The 15,194-nt window shown below is 43.2% G+C and overlaps 1 protein-coding gene and 1 pseudogene across 4 annotated transcripts in view; both read right to left on the bottom strand.

Moving 5' to 3' along the window:
• APOD (apolipoprotein D) overlaps positions 1 to 15,194 on the bottom strand; it is an 87,887-nt gene that overhangs the window by 28,687 nt on the left and 44,006 nt on the right. The window lies entirely within an intron of this gene.
• LOC113621401 (ubiquitin-conjugating enzyme E2 L3 pseudogene) overlaps positions 97 to 15,194 on the bottom strand; it is a 59,064-nt pseudogene continuing 43,966 nt past the window's right edge.

Genomic DNA, 15,194 nt, shown 5'->3' with positions numbered 1-15,194 from the left:
GGGCTCTAGGTGTGTGGGCTTCAGTAGTTGTGGCACGTGGGCTCAGTAGTTATGGCTCGCAGGCTCAGTAGTTGTGGTACATGGGCTTAGTTGTTCTGTGGCATGTGGGATCTTCCTGGACCAGGGCTCGAACTCACGTCCCCTGAATTGGCAGGCAGATTCTTAACCACTGCGCCACCAGGGAAGCCCATGCCCTGGTTTTAATTTAAAGCCAAGTATTCAGTTCAGTTTTCTTTTCTGTTTTTTTTTTCATTATACTGCTTATTAGATCCATGACACAGTGGTAACCACATTTTTCATGTCCACTGACATCATTTATTGACATCTTTTCTTTTCTTTTTCTTAGAACATCTTAAAATTTTAATCCTATCTTTACAGGTTACCTAGACCACTTTTGATTATGAAAATTGTAGAAAATTAGTAACTGCCACAAGCGGATGCTGGGCAGTGGCCCATGTCAATCTTCCACAGAGTCCTGCTTCTTGGGATATCTGAATGCACTGCTCAGGGTCTCTGCTCACACGCTGGAATCAGTTGTGGCAGAGTTTAGTCCACAGGTCACTTTTCCCCATATTTCTTTGTAAACTCTTCAACGTTCTTAGAGAATTCTTTACTGTCCTTGTGCTGGGGGGTTCATCTGGTTGGTTTTGGTTGCTGGCTTCCAGTTTTCAGCACTAATGACCAGCAGACAGACCTGCCCTTTTCATCCATGTTCCGGGTGATAGATCTTCGATTTACATGTGATCTTTGGTAGCTCGAATGGGTAGTCTGCTGGAAAGCTGATTTCGATTCTGAAGGCCCCCTTATCAATATGGAGGGTTGTCAGGAACCATAAGCCCTTGCCAGGTCAACAAAGTAGCTTCATCAACCTAGATGTAAAGGAATTTTTTCATCTCACATTTGAGGATGTCCTCAAGCCCCTTCATCAGCCTCCTGCTGGCTGCCATCTTCAATCTGGTGCTGCTGGCACCTTGACATCTTTTCTTTAATATTTAGGTCTGTAATTCTGCAGATACCACACATAATAAGTGGAAAGTTATCTCATTTTCTTTATTTCATTTTTGTGGACAAATAGAGAGTTTTTTAGTTTATATCAGGTATAAAGATCAAAGAAAGTCTAATTCAAGTTGAAAACCAACAACATTGGGCTGATCATAAACTTTCCCAGGGTGCTACATCTAGAAGAAATTCAGTACCAAGTACAAGTACCATATTGTTGCTATATCACAGGTATCTCACATATCAATGATATTGTAGCTTAGAAGCAGCATCTACACTTTAAGTTGCTCATGCTGAGATGTAAGATGTTGCCGGCAATATTTATTTTGAAAACATACAAACAATAGTTCTCTTTTTCATTGCTCCAGTTACCCTTAGTTATAGTACTTAAAAGTACTTTTGTACTGTTTTGTGTGTGTGATTATAGAAGTAATTCATGTTCAAAAAAAGTGGAAAACACAGGAAAGCACAAAGAAGAAAAGCATAAGAAAGCCAGTAATTCCACCAGCCAGAGAGAACCATGGTTACCATTTGGTATTTCTGATATATAGGGATAGGGTTGTAGAAGAGTTATAGAGAGGAGGCACGTATCTTTTGAAACAAAAATGAGATCATATGAGGGGCAGGGAGACAAAAGGTGAAAGAGGTGCTCCAATTGCATCAGAGTTCATGTGAGACCTTCCGACAAAGACCTGCCAACAGAGAAGTGGAATATTTGAGCTAAACCTTGAGCCCTCCCAGGACTAAGTTCTAGGAGCCTGCCTAAGGGTATAGCCTGGTTGTAATTGAATGACTCTGGCCCTCGGGTATCCGTGGCCTGTCAGGTTTCACAGCAGGTCAAGGCCACTTCTAGGATTTACTCTGCTTTGTAGCTTCCCACCTGGACCTGGAGAAGGCTGTGAATAAAATGTTTCTAACTCACTTTTCCTCTCCCCTCTCATCCCCCTTAGCCAGGATTCTTGGCTCTTAGTAGCCAAGCTTCTCTATAACTGATATATTATTTATGATATTTGCTCCACTGTCACCACACGATTTTATATTTTGCTCTCTTGAGATATGTTGCAAGAGAAGGAAATATGGTTTTGCCTTTGTTTCACGTCATGCCCATTTATGCTAAATGTATAAAATGGCTCCTCATGCATTTCCCACACCCTGTACCAAAGGAAAATTTTCATTCAGTTGTGTCTTCTAGTGACTCCACACAAGTCCTTTTGACTTCGGGCCAGAACCATTCAATATTCGTTCCACAAAATTTTCTCAAGCACCCACATGGGCCAGGTACCATTCCATGTATTGGGGATACAGCAATGAACGAAACGTGCAAAAATCCCATCCCTCACAGAGTGTTCATTCTGGTGAGACCAGATGGCCAAATGCCTCTTGCTGCCATGCCAGCTCATTGAATCATTCATTTGTTCAAGCATTCATTCATTCAAGCAGTCCTTCAACAAACAGTGAGTGCCTACTATAGTGGCTTTGTAATGTGTTAACTTGGCTAGGCTACATCACACTTTCCTTTCCTTCATGTTTTTGGAATAGGGTGGGCCACCAGGGGGATTCTCATGTGAGATTTGGAGGGTGGAAGTGAAGCAGCAGTCATTTTGTAGCTCACACATATGGTCATGTATCTGCTGGCCCACCTCCTTTGCATGAAGCAGGGACCAGGCCCATATCTGCCCTCACCTCCCCTAGGTCCTCCCTCAGCTTCCCTGACCCCTGGGCAGCTGTGGGCATTTACACCCATGATGACAGGTGCCTTTGTTTGACCCGTCAGCTCTGTTAGCTCCTATGTACTCTGCTCCACTCTCCTAAGACTCAATCCTGACAAAGCTGGCATTGCTTACTCTCCACTCTACTTCACCCTGCATTTCACTTTTTTTTTTTTTTTTTGCAGTACGCGGGCCTCTCACTGTTGTGGCCTCTCCCGTTGCGGAGCACAGGCTCCGGATGCGCAGGCTCAGCGGCCATGGCTCACGGGCCCAGCCGCTCTGCGGCATGTGGTATCTTCCCGGACCAGGGCACGAACCCGTGTCCCCTGCATCGGCAGGCGGACTCTCAACCACTTGCGCCACCAGGGAAGCCCAGCATTTCACTTTTAATTAGCTAAGGAAATTTATTTAAATTTGTTAAGCTTATTTAAAATTAATTAGCTAAGTGATATATCACTTATTATGTACATTCTGCTTTATTTATCCATTCAACAAAAGTTCTAACAAGATTCTCCTACATGGCAGGCACTCTGCTAGGTGCTGGGGGTACATTGGAGAGCAGAACAGATGTGGTCTCTGCCCTCATGGAGCTTACAGCCCAGCAGGGGAGGACAGACCAAAAATTCAAGTAAACAAACAAAACTTGATTTTAAAAACGAGTGGGGCTGTATAAATAGAGAAAGGTGAGCCAGGGTGGACAGGAGGGTAGGACCTATTCCAGATAAGATAGATGGGGAAGGCCTTTGTATCCAGATGCATTTTTAAATATTAGAAAGTCAAAAGGATATGGACCCATCAAGAAAGCAGTTTTTGTTAGAAGTGTTCATCCGTTTGAAAAATACTCCACAGTGGTTAAATTTCTTAAGAAGAAATATGAATAGAGATGGAAAGCTAGCAGTTTGAGAGAACCAGGTTCAGGAGGAAAGAGACAGTCATACAAGTTCACTGGGAGAACAGGGGATGGTGAGTCATCTTTTTCCTTCCTTTTGATCTGATGTTGAAAGGGGGAAGTATATGGAAAGGAAGTCCTTCATTCTAACAGAGACGATTTACTAAGAATGAGTTACTGAGAGTGAGTCCAGGCTGTACCATCAGAAACCTCTCCATTAAGATAGTAGTCAGGGGAAGGGATGGGACACAAGGTGGACCCTGAGAGAATATGCAGCACGTGCTCGCGACAGACAACTGGGGGGTGTGTGTGTGTGTGTGTGTTGTGATATGATGCACTTTCTCCTTCACAGAAAATCTTCTACATTAGTCCATTCTGAGGAAACAAGTGTGGTGGTGGCTCTGCATTTTCTTTGACGCTGCCCGGGAACCCAGGATGAAGCCACTCAGACTGGCTGTGAACACTAGGTACGACCTGAGCTGGAAATGCTCCCCAGTTAGAGTCAGTTCCCTGGTCAGGGGTTCCCAGTGATCCTGGAATAAGTCACATCTGTCACCAGAGGGTAAGGGTCATGACTTTAATCCTTTTGTGTTCCCTCAGCATGCTGAGCAATGTGCTATGCCCCCAGCAGGAGAATCAGTACTTATTGACGCCTTTATACAAAAGCTTCCCACCTGAGCCAAGTCAACTTTTAAAGCTTTTAGGGGCTTCCCTGGTGGCACAGTGGTTAAGAATCCGCCTGCCAACGCAGGGGACACGGGTTCGAGCCCTGGTCCGGGAAGATCCCACATGCCACGGAGCAGCTAAGCCCATGCGCTACAACTATTGAGCCTGTGCTCTAGAGCCCGTAAGCCAAACTACTGAGCCTGCGTGCCACAACTACTGAAGCCCGCGTGCCCAGAGCCCGTGCTCCACAACAAGAGGAGCCACCGCAATGAGAAGCCCGCACATCGCAACGAAGAGTAGCCCCTGCTCGCCGCAACTAGAGAAAGCCCCGCGCAGCAACAAAGACCCAACACAGCCAAAAATAAATAAATAAATAAATTTTAGGGGGAAAAAAAAAAGCTTTTAAAGGTTTGGGCCTGAAGTGTGGACTCAAGACACAGAGACCCCAGCAGGGAACTAGTGGTCTTCTAATGTTTCTCATGATGTTTCCAGGTCAAGTTACTGGTTTTGGATCCAGAGGAATGATGCTCCTCATGTTTGGAATTCTACAGAGGAGAGGAAGAACTCAAACAAAAAGCTAGGAGAGGAGCCAATGTGATGAGGAAGAGATTAAAGCCCCTTTCTTCTCAAATGAGGACATTGCTTTCAAAACAAGGATGAACACTGTGTTGGGAAATTTCAAGTTCTCCTTACTGTTTTGCTCTCAGGGCAATTTTAGTAAATAAAGCCCCACTGTTATTCATTGGATTTTCCAGATTGGCTTTAAGCTCCTTTAGCTTGGTGGTGGCAGGCTGATAGGTTATAAAGAAAACACAGCAAAAGAAATCCAGGTTAAAATATTTATTTAAGTTAGCCTCTGCGTATCTTTCCATATACTCTATTATTTCTGAACTCACTTTACCTATATGTCCTCAAAATACCCATGAATATCCACTCCTTCCTAGATGGCATTACATTTCATTTTAGATTTTAAAAAAGAAGAAAAGTGCCTTGTCCTGGAGCCTGACATTTTCTTCATGGGTCAGAATACCCAGAGTTTCTGTGCTTCATTAACACCAGGGAGACTAAGCACCAAACATTCCACAGATTTCTGTTATAAAGGTTCTTACAAACATGGACCTGTGCAAAGGCTCAGTTGTCACCTCTAAAGACAATGGTGTTCCTCAGCCTTACTGTCTGGCCCTGATTAGCACATATGACATAAATAGTACAGCCTCTGGTGGGACCTTGTCACAAAATTCACTCACCTTGGCTATTAGTGGCCTTTACCTGACATAAAACAAATGACCTGTCACTGATCAAGTGAACAAAAGAAATCATAAAAATTCAAGCAAAAGGGGAAAAAATATAGGCACACACGTAAAGTTTTAACCTAAGGTCACCCAGCCTAAAGCTCTCAGCCAGAAAATGTGTCTCCATCTTTCCTCCCACAAGGCATTACTGGGTGGAAAACACATAAGCATCATCAGCTGAGTGTGCCCTGGGATAGCTGTCTCACAGTTCTGATAGAGGAACAACAGCCTGAGACCCCATCTCCAGCACCAGGCATGCCTGTGACCTGGCTTCCATCTTGCACTCAGAGGCCAAGGCCTGGATTCATCACCCCTCACTGCAGCAGGAGCTCGAGGAGGTTGTGCTCAAAATTCAATATTTATTGCTTGAAGCACTTTTAAAGTCCTTTGCTATCCAAAGCCTTTCCCTTGAGCCTTGGAGAGGATTACAAAGTAATGCTTTCTTCCTTCAGCTTATTTCTTAGGAAATTGCCTTCAGACCTGCCAAAGTCACAAAGAGATGCAGGATTTCATTGGTGTCTTCATACATGGAACATTTGGTCATCCCTCATGATTTTTTCCACTCCTATTTCCTGAAGAGAAAACAGAAGCTCTGGGAAAGAGGGGCTACCTGCCTCTGGTCTCTTGGCTGCCCTGGTAGGAAGAGTCCAAGTGACGGTTCCAGGAATGAGGCTGGGACTGTGGGCAGATCCATACCTGTTGCTTCACCTTCTCATTTCACAGTGTGTGGCCCGCTGTCAGGTGAGGGCCACACTCCTTCTGTCCAGGTGCTTTGCCTTCACCTTGTTTTGTTACCACATTTTCCCTTATTTTCTGCCTTTCTTCCATCCATATATCATAAATCCATTCACTATCCATCCATCCACCCATCCTTTTACCCATTCTTCCCAAACTGATGACTTCCTATGTGCCAGGCTTTGTGCTAGACGCTGACTCTGAAGAGGAGTGAGAATGATTCCTGCCCCCAATCTTGTGGGAGAGGCATATGTAAATATGTTATACATATTTAGCATATGTAAATAACTCTAATACGGTGCAGAGGTTGAGGTGTGCATAAGACCAAGGGACTGCCTGCATGCAAAGGAGAAGCATCACCGCCAGCTGTCACCTCCTGAGGTGGACTTTCTGTCAAAATGGCCCCTCTGATCCCACCTCCTGGTGTTCACGCCCTTGTGTGATCCCCTCCCGTTGAGTGTGGGTAGAACTTATGACTTGCTTGATTCTACCATAAGACAAAGGTGACAGGATGGGGTGTCTATGTGTATGTAATTACATTATTCTGTTACATAAAATTGTAGTGCCCATCTTGCTGGAGTTTCTGTCTCCCTTGCTATAGCTTTGAGGAAGCAAGTGACCACGTTGGGGAATCCCACGTGCCAAGAAACTGCAGAAGGGCTTTAGGAGCTAAGAACAGCCTCTGGCCAACAGCCAACAAGAAACTGAAGCTCTGTGTCACGTAGCCGTAGCCGCAGGAACTGGGCTCTGCCAACAACCTGAGGGAACTTTGGAAGTGGACCCTTCCTCAGCAGAGCCTCAGGTGAGACTCAGCCCCAGCTGACACCCTTTTCTTTTTTTAAATTGAAGTATAGTTGATTTACAGTGTTGTGTTAATTTCTGCCGTACAGCCAAGTGACTCAGTTATACCAGCTGACACCCTGATTACAGTTTTAAAAGACCCTAAACAACAGATCCAGATAAGCTTTGCTGGGATTCCTGACGCACAGCAACTGTGAGATAAAACACGTGTGTTGTTTTAAACCCCTAAGTTTGTGGTAATTTGTTATGCAACACTAGAAAACTATCATACCTCCTGAGGAGCAGCTATCAGAAATGTAAAGTTCTGGGAAGGGGCTGACAGCTGGGGGAGTGTCTCCAGCTCCCATGTTCATCCATTCAGCAAATATTTATTGAGCATTTATGATGCACGATGCACTGGTTTAGATACATTAGTAAACGGAAGAAAATCCCTGGGACTTCCCTGGTGGCGCAGTGGTTGGGAATCCGCCTGCCAAAGCAGGGGACATGGGTTCGAGCCCTGGTTGGGGAAGATCCCACATGCTGCGGAGTAACTAAGCCCGTGAGCCGCAACTACTCAGCCTGTTCTCTAGAACCCGCGAGCCACAACTACTGAGCCCATGTGCCACAACTGCTGAAGCCCGTGTGCCTGGAGCTGGTGCTCTGCAACGAGAGAGGCCACTGCAGTGAGAAGCCCGCACACTATGACGAGGAGTGGCCCCCGCTCTCCGCCACTAGAGAAGGCCCACGTGCACCAACAAAGACCCAATGCAGCCAGAAATAAATAAATAAATAAATTTAAAAGAAAAAAAGAAAGAAAATCCCTGCTCTCACGAAGCTTATATTCTAGTCAAGGAATAAAAACATTAAATTAAAAATAAATTGTATATAACATGTTATTAGGTGATGAGTACAATAGAAAGGATAGAGGGGCTGGGGATGCCAGGGGGTGGGTTGAAGTTTCTCATAGGGTCACTGGGGTAGGCCTCACTGAAAGGGCAAAAGCTGGAAAGAGGTGAGGAACTATTACACAAGAAACTCCAGGCATCCTCCACGTGTACAACTTCAAGCACGGATTCAAGGTCTAATCCTGCCCTGGGGGTTCATGCAGGTCATAACTGCCCTTTTCAACCTCCTTTCTCACCGCTACTCCTCCATGCCCAGGTCCACCCTGCATCCTCACCTCCCAACCCTCTGCCATTCCCCAAACCCACCTACCAAGAATCCTCACTCCTCATTCTGTTCCCACAACAAAATGCTTCTCCTCCCTGGTCACCTCAGTGGTCGCCTCCCCCGAAGCCTCCCCCGGTGCTCCCACCTCACCCTCAGAACAAAGTGCGCCCCTCCTCCACGTTCCCTCCAGCTTTGCTTGTGACTTATTGTGAGCTTTCTACTTTCCACACTTGTTACAGCTGGTGGCCTTTGTCTCTTGGAGAGACTGTGGAATGCAGGGACCTGGACTTGTTATCACTGAGTTTCCAGGCTCGGGCATATTACAGGTGGGATTTGTTGAAAAAAAAAATTAGCTGGAGATCAGTCCTCTGTGGGTTTTTTTCTCTCTTTCCGTCTACCTCTCGCCTGACTCCCTTACTATCTGTCTTTCTCTGCACACCTCTTTCTGCATTTCTAAGTGTCTTTTTCTGTTTCTCAGTCTGTCTTGGTTTCTCTCTCACACACACGTAGACACATGCACATGGACACTCGCACAATCATTATGCAGAAGTTTCTTTTGAGCATCTTGTTTTCCCACAGCACCAGGGGGACAGGTGGGAAGGAAATGAGAGTGGGATGGGGTAGGATTGGGGTGGAGGAAGAACCTTTACTTCAAGGAAAAACCTGAAGTATACAACGGGCCACTCTTAAATATAGGTTAAAACAACCACATTACTACCCACACATCCACCTATGGAGGAAACTCATTCCTCTTATCTTCACTTTACCCAGGGTTTCTCAACAGTGGCACTATTGATTTTTTGGATCAGATAATTCTAATATGGAGCATGTCCTGTGGCTTGTAGGACGTTTAGCAGCATCTCTGGCCTCTGACCGCCAGTAGCAGCCCCCAGTCATGACAATCAAAACTACCTCAAGATGTTGCCAACTGTCCTTCGGGGGCAACCCCTTCCCCCTTCCTCCATTGAGAACTGCTGATGTAGCCCTTTTCTCTGATGTCACTCAGTGCAATCTCTCAGGCAGCCCCCTAAGCATATCATTTCTACAAGGTGCAATAGAACAGCAACCTGAGCCTGTTCTCATCCTTCCCTAAGCCCTGGGTCTGGCCCTCTGGGATCCAGCACTGACCCTGTGGGGGCCTCTGGTAGCTTACAGGGCACCTTTGTGCTGCCCCTTTTGGGAAGAGCCATCTCCAAGTCAGGACACTCAGCTTGGATTTCAGTCCCCATTCACAAGTTCTACTGGCCCTTTATGTGCAGTGCACCAACTGCACAACTGTATACTGTGGCCCTGTACAAACATTACCCTTCTGCTACTAAACACTGGAGTGGCTCCCAATGAGATATTCTTCTGAAACCAGGACAGCCCTTTTCTTCTTGAATGTATCCATAGCTGAGGTGATGTGCATCAATGGGGGTGAGGTGTAGAGATGCACATTTTTTGCTTCTTAAAGCATCAGATTTTCCTTGCTAAATGTAGTACCTCGAGTAGTAAAATGTGGCCACCTGTGCAGGAGATGAGATCAGACTAGAAGGAGAAGGAGACTATACTGTGGGTAGAACTCAGAGAATATCCAGGATGAAAATACAGTCTACAGATGACCAGAGAAAACGATGACCCACACTTGCAAAACAGTTTCTGAGATGATGTGTGACAGGATCCCAGGGACTCTCAAAGGGAAATCTGACTACCCTTTTGACCTCACAAGAATCTACCCCTGAAGGGTTTATGTAGCTTGATCCTGACGCTGCTTAACTTGTGCAGTCAGCCTGCAGTGGTCTAAGCACTGGCATTTTAGTATAATACCTAAAATGTTGTTTATAATTGTTAAAGTACGTAGAGGAGGTTTATATCATTTTTTATTTGGCTTGTTACTGAGAGAGTATTTGGACAGAGTATTATTCGTTTTCCAAATTCTACTTTTGAGCCTACTTCTTCCACAGCATAGGCCTGACCTGCCTCACAGAATTGCACACATGTTCAAGACAGAGCCTTGGACTCTAAAACAGATAATTCATGTAGCCACATCTGTCTTTCCCAGAGAGGAGAAAGACGGAATAATGATGACTTTCCAATGTTATTAGCAAGGAGCAAACATCTTGAGAAAGGAATGGTTTCCCTTCTTGAGTACAGAGCCCCAAATATGGTGTCTAAAAAGTCTGGCTGTTGCATTACTTGTTGCAATTAAAAAGAAAACAAACACTGTAGGAGCAAAAGCCCTACTGATGGAGGCTTCCTCCTGAAATTCAGGCACCTGCTTGTTCATGATACCACTCACCATGTAAGTCAATGACTGGGGGAAAGAATTAGTTTGCCTCTGATTACATCTGATTGCCATCAGTGATGACAATAAACAAGGCAGAAGGACCAAATGATACTTGTGGGAAGCTCAGAAAAGGGCCTGGGAAACACTTTCAACTGAGGATACACAAGAGAAGAAAATCAACTGGGAGTCACATAGATAACAGGCACACTGACTTAATTCAGTCATCAGAACAGTACAAAGTAAAATAACAAAGCAATATCACTTTTTACCTATTAGACTGGCAGATGTTAGAAAGCTGAATAATGCCAAACGTTGCGGAGCTGTGGGTTAGAGGAAACCTGAGCTGCTGGTGGGAGGGGGCACGTGCAGCTATTCTGGAGAGAGTCAGGATTCAGTCAAATCATATTCTGGCCAAAAGCCTAGAAGAAAACGTAGGCCAAAATCTTCATGAGCCTTGGTTAGATAATTTTTTTTAGAACAGAAAACATATGGGCCATAAAAGAGAAATTACCAACTGGACTTCATCAATTTTAAAAAATTTACTCTTCAAAAGACACTGTCAAGCAGGACTGGGGGAAACAGAGACTCCACTCCTGGAGGGCACACACAAAGTAGTGTGCGCAGTGCGACCCAGGGGAAGGAGCGCTGACCCCAGGGGAGACTGAACCAGACCTACCTGCTAGTGTTGGAGGATCTCCTGCAGAGGCGGGGGGTGGCCGTGGCTCACTGTGGGGACAAGGACACTGGCAGCAGAAGTTCTGGGAAGTACTCCTTGGTGTGAGCCCTCCCAGAGTCTGCCATTAGCCCCACCAAAGAGTCCAGGTAGGCCCCAGTGTTGGCTTGCCTCAGGCCAAACAAACAACGGGGAGGGAACCCAGCCCCACCCATCAGCAGTCAAGTGGATTAAAGTTTTACTGAGCTCTGCCCACCAGAGCAACAGTCAGCTCTACCCACCACCAGTCCCTCCCATCAGGAAACTTACACAAGCCTCTTAGACAGCCTCACCCACCAGAGGGCAGACAGCAGAAGCAAGAAGAACTACAATTCTGCACCCTGTGGAACAAAAACCACGTTCACAGAAAGACAGACAAGATGAAAAGGCAGAGGGCTATGTACCAGATGAAGGAACAAGATAAAACCCCAGAAAAACAACTAAATGAAGTGGAGATAGGAAACCTTCCAGAAAAAGAATTCAGAATAATGATAGTAAAGATGATCCAGGACCTCGCAAAAAGAATGGAGGCAAACATCAAGAAGATGCAAGAAATGTTTAACAAAGACATAGTAGAATTAAAGAACAAACAAACAGAGATGAACAATACAATAACTGAAATGAAAACTATACTAGAAGGAATCAATAGCAGAATAACTGAGGCAGAAGTACGGATAAGTGACCTGGAAGCAGAATGGTGGAATTCACTGCTGAACAGAATAAAGAAAAAAGAATGAAAAGAAATGAAGAGAGCCTAAGAGACCTCTGGGACAACATTAAACGTAACAATATTTGCATTATAGGGGTCCCAGAAGGAGAAGAGAGAGAGAAAGGACCAGAGAAAACATTTGCAGAGATTATAGTTGAAAACTTCCCTAACATGGGAAAGGAAATAGCCACCCAAGTCTAAGAAATGCAGCGAGTCCCATACAGGATAAACCCAAGGAGAAACACACCAAGACACATAGTAATCAAATTGGCAAAAATTAAAGACAAAGAAAAATTATTGAAAGCAGCAAGGGAAAAACGACAAATAACACACAAGGGAACTCCCATAAGGTTAACAGCTGATTTCTCAGCAGAAACTCTACAAGCCAGGAAGGAGTGGCATGATATACTTAAAGTGATGAAAGGGAAGAACCTACAACCAAGATGACTCTACCCGGCAAGGATCTCATTCACATTCAATGGAGAAATCAAAAGCTTTACAGACAAGCAAAAGCTAAGAGAATTCAGCACCACCAAACCAGCTCTGCAAAAAATGCTAAAGGAACTTCTCTAAGTGGGAAACACAAGAGAAGAAAAGGACCTACAAAAACAAACCAAAACAATTAAGAAAATGGTCATAGGAACATACATATCCATAATTACCTTAAATGTGAATGGATTAAATGCTCCAACCAAAAGACACCGGCTCACTGAATGGATACAAAAAACAAGACCTGTATATATGCTGTCTACAAGAGATCCACTTCAGACCTAGGGACACATACAGACTGAAAGTGAGGGGATGGAAAAAGATATTCCATGCAAATGGAAATCAAAAGAAAGCTGGAGTAGCAATACTCATATCAGATAAAATAGACTTTAAAGTAAAGAATGTTACAAGAGACAAGGAAGGACACTACATAATGAACAAGGGATCAATCCAAGAAGAAGATATAACAATTATAAATATATATGCACCCAACATAGGAGCACCTCAATACATAAGGCAACTGCTAACATCTATAAAAGAGGAAATCGACAGTAACACAATAATAGTGGGGGACTTTAACACCTCACTTAAACCAATGGACAGATCATCCAAAATGAAAATAGATAAGGAAACAGAAGCTTTAAATGACACAATAGACCAGATAGATTTAATTGATATTTATAGGACATTGCAACCAAAAACAGCAGATTACGCTTTCTTCTCAAGTGCGCATGGAACATTCTCCAGGATAGATTACATCTTGGGTCACAAATCAAGCCTCAGTAAATTTAAGAAAATTGAAATCATATCAAGCATCTTTTCTGACCACAACGCTATGAGATTAGAAATGAATTACAGGGGAAAAAATGTAAAAAACACAAACAAATGGAGGCTAAACACTACGTTACTAAATAATCAAGAGATCACTTAAGAAATCAAAGAGGAAATCAGAAAATACCTAGAGACAAATGACAATGAAAACACAACAATCCAAAACCTATGGGATGCAGCAAAAGCAGTTCTAAGAGGGAAGTTTATAGTTATACAAGCCTACCTCAAGAAACAAGAAAAATCTCAAATAAATAATCTAACCTTACACCAAAAGGAACTAGAGAAAGAAGAACAAACAAAACCCAAAGTTAGCAGAAGGAAAGAAATCATAAAGATCAGAGCAGAAATAAATGAAATAGAAAAAAGAAAACAACAGCAAAGATCAATAAAACTAAAAGCTGGTTCTTTGAGAAGATAAACAAAATTGATAAACCATTAGCCAGACTCATCAAGAAAAAGAGGGAGAGGACTCATATCAATAAAATTAGAAATGAAAAAGGAGAAGTTACAACAGACACTGCAGAAATACAAAGCATCCTAAGAGACTACTACCAGCAACTCTATGCCAATAAAATGGACAACCTGGAAGAAATGGACAAATTCTTCGAAAGGTATAACCTTCCAAGACTGAACCAGGAAGAAATAGAAAATATGAACAGACCAATCACAAGTAATGAAATTGAAACTGTGATTAAAAATCTTCCAACAAACAAAAGTCCAGGACCACATGGCTTCACAGGTGAATTCTATCAAACATTTTGAGAGGAGCTAACACCCATCCTTCTCAAACTCTTCCAAAAAATTGCAGAGCGAGGAACACTCCCAAACTCATTCTATGAGGCCATCATCACCCTGATACCAAAACCAGAAAAAGATACTACAGAAAAAGAAAATTACAGACCAATATCACTGATGAATATAGATGCAAAAATCCTCAACAAAATACTAGCAAACAGAATCCAACAACACATTAAAAGGATCATACACCATGATCAAGTGGGATTTATCCCAGGGATGCAAAGATTCTTCAATATACACAAATCAATCAATGTGATACACCATATTAACAAATTGAAGAATAAAAACCATATGATCACCTCAATAGATGCAGAAAAAGCTTCTGACAAAATTCAACACCCATTTATGATAAAAACTCTCCAGAAAGTGGGCATAGAGGGAACCTACCTCAACATAAGAAAGGCCATATACAACAAACCCACAGCAAACATCATTCTCAATGGTGAAAAACTGAAAGCATTTCCTCTAAGATCGGGAACAAGACGAGGATATCCACTCTCACTGCTATTATTCAACATAGTTTTGGAAGTCCTAGCCACAACAATCAGAGAAGAAAAAGAAATAAAAGGAATACAAGTTGGAAAAGAAGAAGTAAAACTGTCACTGTTTGCAGATGACATGATACTATACATAGAGAATCCTAAAGATGCCACCAGAAAACCACTAGAGCTAATCAATGAATTTGGTAAAGTTGCAGGATACAAAATTAATACACAGAAATCTCTTGCATTCCTATACACTAATGATGAAAAATCTGAAAGAGAAATTAAGGAAACATTCCCATTTACCATTGCAACAAAAAGAAATACCTAGGAATAAACCTTCCTAGGGAGACAAAAGACCTGTATGCAGAAAACTATAAGACAGTGATGAAAGAAATTAAAGATGATACAAACAGATGGAGAGATATACCATGTTGTTGGATTGGAAGAATCAATATTGTGAAAATGACTATACTACCCAAAGCAATCTACAGATTTAATGCAATCCCTATCAAATTACCAATGGCATTTTTTTTACGGAACTAGAACAAAAACTCTTAAAATTTGTATGGAGACACAAAAGACCCCGAATAGCCAAAGCAGTCTTGAGGGAAAAAAATGGAGCTGGAGGAATCAGACTCCCTGACTTCAGACTATAGTACAA

Source organism: Aethalodelphis obliquidens, unplaced genomic scaffold (genome assembly GCF_003676395.1).
Source record: "Aethalodelphis obliquidens isolate GAN/ISIS:26980383/991018 unplaced genomic scaffold, ASM367639v1 scaffold1, whole genome shotgun sequence".
NCBI classification, from domain to species: domain Eukaryota; kingdom Metazoa; phylum Chordata; class Mammalia; order Artiodactyla; family Delphinidae; genus Aethalodelphis; species Aethalodelphis obliquidens.
Note: the sequence above shows the minus strand (reverse complement) of the source record. Positions and strands in the feature narration are given on the sequence as shown.